Source organism: Pteropus alecto, unplaced genomic scaffold, assembly GCF_000325575.1.
Source record: "Pteropus alecto unplaced genomic scaffold, ASM32557v1 scaffold115, whole genome shotgun sequence".
Lineage (NCBI taxonomy): Eukaryota > Metazoa > Chordata > Mammalia > Chiroptera > Pteropodidae > Pteropus > Pteropus alecto.
The window spans coordinates 2,403,971-2,408,199 of record NW_006436814.1 but is presented as its reverse complement, the minus strand read 5'-3'; the positions used below and the strand labels follow the sequence as shown (position 1 = coordinate 2,408,199).

The 4,229-nt window shown below is 53.6% G+C and overlaps 1 protein-coding gene across 1 annotated transcript in view; it reads right to left on the bottom strand.

Moving 5' to 3' along the window:
* LOC102887592 (kinesin-like protein KIF26B) overlaps nt 1–4,229 on the bottom strand; it is a 243,884-nt gene that overhangs the window by 4,210 nt on the left and 235,445 nt on the right. The gene's annotated exons all lie outside the window — the stretch shown is intronic.

Below are 4,229 nucleotides of genomic sequence, written 5' to 3'. Positions count from 1 at the left end.
GCACACATACACATGCACACGCACACACATACGCACACACGTACACGCACATGTGCGCACACACACGCGCACACACATGCACACACACACACGTGCACACACACACAGACACATGCTCACGCGCACACACACGTGCACACGTACACGCACATGCGCGCACACAAGCACACACGCATGCACACGCACACGTGCACACATGCACATGCGCACACACGTGCACACACGTGCACACCTGCACACGCACACACGCACACACGCGCGCACACACGCGCACCCGAACCCGTCTGCAGCTGCGAGCCATACTCTGCAGGAATGTGTGTGACAAGGAGGTCAAAGAGATGTCCACGTTGGGGAAAAAAGGTCCTGGTGTTGGTATCGTAGTCACAGGAGTTCCAGAAAGTGCCGTTTATTCACCGACAACAACGACACTAAAAAAAACACCGATCACGGGCCACGCCCTGTTCAACACGCTTCCCACACGGCAACGAAGACTGCTGGCTGTCCCTTCATACCAGGCAGAAGTGCCCGAGGGGCAGCAGCGCACACGGCCCTCGGCACGGAACCTGGCCTCCGTGTGGCACGCGACCTTATCTCTCGCCAGCGCCACCCAAGCAGAAGGCTGCGTGCCGCTGCTAGGCAGTGTCCGCACCTCGTTCCTTCTCCTTTGTCCTGGACGGAATGTGGGCCTTGGCCGGTCTGTGAGACGGAGATCGCACACAAGAGCAGAACAGACAGAAGGAGCCCAGACTCCTGGTACCCTGGAGACTTTTACACGATCGCCTTACAGAATTTTTCTTTATTTATTTTTTTGGCGATTTTTAAAAGCAGTTTTGGGTTCACAGCAAAGCTGAGAGGAAAGTACAGAGTTCTCATACGTTCCCTGCTCCCCCGCCCCAGGCACAGCTTTCCCACCAGAAACACCCCTACTAGAGGGCGCATCTGTCGCCCCGATGAGCCTGCATCAACACATTATCACCACCCACAGTCCGTAGTTTACGTCATGGTTCATGTGATGTAGCACAACCTATGGGTTTGGACAAACGTAGGATGACGTGCATTCACCGCTATCATGTCAGACAGAGCATTTCCACTGCTGTAAAAATGCCCCACACAAACTTTTATATGAGAAATACATTTTTACATGGCTATTGGGGTTTCCTGTCGCAGACAAACCTAGTATCTCATTGAATTTTCACAGAACAGGAAACTAAGATATAAAGAACTTAAGTCACTTGCCCAACTCTCGTATCTCCTTGTTTAAAATAAAATCCACTCCCCACATTCTCTATCAAAAGAAAAAAAAGAAAAGAAATATCGGATAATAAATGATTCCCCCAAAGATGTACTATTATTAGATACCACAGAACTCTGGGGAGATGAAAAACACACAGGGAGTAACTTGGGCATCACAGAGAGAGCTGACATGCTGATCTGTGCTCTCAGAGGCAGGTCTCAAGGGGATTAGAACAAGCAGGCACCCACAGGACCCGCAGGGCAGGGCCCCACTGCGGCAAGCACCATCTTTTCCTCTTGACTGGTGATGAAATGAGTGAGTGAAGCCATCAGCCCTGATCTTCATCCAGGTCTGGAAAGGCGCTGGCCCTGCTTTGGGCGACTATCATGCTTGCTCCCTGGCTGTGGCCCCTCTCCCGGCAGGTGGCCACTGGGCCCCTCCAGACTTGGCCTTGGAAGGGAAGCATGGGCCTGTGAAAGGCTAGGTCCTGGAGCTGCCTCAAAGGTCTGCCGCCTGCCAAGACACACCCACTCGGCAGCTCCTTCTGAGGGCAAGAGACAGTCAGGAGGCTTGCGTCCTCCGGGGAAAAAGGGTGGTTGGAAGAGCTGACACCGTTTCAGCAGGCGAAGCTGAAGGGACCCTGACCGAACTCAGGCGGAATTGCTAAGTGGTCCCCTCCTGAGTCTGAGGCCAGAGGTGGAGTTTGCTCGAAGCCTCAGCTAGCTGCTAGCCCAAGGAGTCTGGCCTTTATCTCGTTCTGCTTTTAAACAGAATGGACAAAGGCTCCATCCAGAGTCAGATCTGGGTGAGGATGGACGAGGTGAGAGAGAGCTTGCACTCCCGGTAAGGCCGCCCTGAACACGTGGAGGTCGCACACCCCGTCGTTGTTCTATGGGGCCGGGGGATGGGAGGGGGTGCCTGAGCGCATCGGGGGGCTGAGGCCGGAGGCGCTGGCCCTCACAGCACCACTCACCACAGTGGTCAAGGGGCCTCGGAGCAGGTAGTGCCCTCCCTTCTCCTCTCTCCGGACACCCTCCTCCTCCCGCAATCCCAGCAGGTTCTGCCTGTTCGGTGCTGGGCCAGCGTGGCCTGACGACCCGTCCAGAAAGAAAGACACTGTACCTTCCTCCGACTCAAGAGATCTACTGACTCGGGCACAGGAAAAGAGCCGGAATTCTTCGATACAGAATAAGGGGGCCGAGGCTCAGGGCGGCCTCCTCGCGCTCTCCTCTAGAGGGTCGGGAGAGTAAAAGCACCGCCTGCAGCTCTCCGTGGCGGTGGCAGTCGGGGCGGTGCGCGGTTCAGGGCACAGTGGGGCGGCACGGACGCTAAGTGCTAATTTTCTCTACAAAGTAAACTCTGCCTGCCCCTCCCCCACCACACCCGAAACTTCCACATCACTGAGCTCTAAAAGCAAGGAAGAGGCCTGATCCATATTTAACAACTGAAAATAAATCTCACTGACTGCGGATCATCTTATGGAAAGGAAGTCGGGTCACCACCAATATTCTTTATGTCATTTGAATCATCTCATACAACGTAGGCAGGAGAGAGACCATTGAGGTTCTGGACCAACCTCCTCACTTTACTTTTAGGTGAGAAAATTGAAGCCCAGAGAGGAAAGTTACTCCCTAAAGTTCACACAGCCCAAGACCTCCAGTCTCCGGCTCTCTAGCTCAGTCTTTCCAGTGCCCCATGTTGTAGCCAACAGAACAAGCCGGATGCCATGCGCTGTCCACCAACGTGGGACTCCAGAGAGGCGTCCTGCGGTGTCCTTTGGCTGTTTCTGCTCTTATGTGCACCACGAAGCACTCTGAGAGCTCAGGGTTATCTTCGTAGCAATATAGTTGCAGTTCATTCTTACCAAGGAAGTAACCAAAATATTAAAAGTTTCCAAATTCAAAAGCAATCTCTGATAAAAAGTAACTGGCTGTCTCCTTTGCAGCCCCAAACATCTCTAGTGACTGTAAAATCCGGCCACCAAGCCAGCAATTTCTTATGAGGAGTTTTATGGCTTTTACTCTTAAAGAAGCTGCTTTTGATTTATGCTGATCATGTCTGATAGCCAGCATTTCTCTTAATAATAATGATAAATAAGCAAGATAAGGTCATCTGACCTGAAAGGAGCGTATCACCAATGTCATCTCCACCAGGAACCCCTGCTCTACGGCAGCTGCTCCCCGAGGTCCCAGGTCTCCACGCCCTGTGTTAAGTCCCATCCCTCGCGCCCAGCCTGGCGACTCATTTTACACCGTTTTCCTTCACTAGTCCTGGTGAGCGAGAAGCCCTTGGAGACGGCGTCTATGAGAGGAGGGGACCCCAGAGCGAGTACACGCGCTGTCTGCTCGTCGGATAGTTAGTTATTCTGCAGTTTTTCTTCCTCTCGAATCCCGCATAACAGCCAAACCGAAAAATTTGAGTCTTGGAAACAGAGTAAACGATATTGAAAGAACGAAATGGATGGGTAGCTGCAGCCAGCAAATCAGAGTGTGTGAAAGCACTTTAGAACACTCGCACACACGCGGCCACGTAGCAAACATCACGCAATAATCTGGATTTTGATGATCAAGGCCGGTGCTGGTGTTCTGTGTGTGTGTGTGTGTGTGTGCGTGTGTGTGTGCGCGTGCACGCACACACACGTGTATTTCAGGCCCTGTGGCGGGCATACACACATAATGGACCCTGAGTGTGTTTGGGGGTCGGGGGGTGCAGGAAGGGCCTCCCCCTTGCACTGTCAGTGAGACCAAGTGTGATGCATCCCATTTCCAGAAAGAGGCGGCAGGGCCTTGGGGATCCCCAGCCTCTGCAGCCACTAGTCACTCTGACCTGACCCTCAGGAGGCCCTAAGTAGCTGCGTTCCTGGTCCTGGGCATGGGGTGGGGGAGCCCCCAGGGGCCACAGGAAGTTTCGCCCTCACAGCTGGTGAGTGTGGAGCGGGCGCTCCTGGTTGCCACCAGCGTGTGGAATTTTCACCAGGCTGATGACGGCGAGGCAT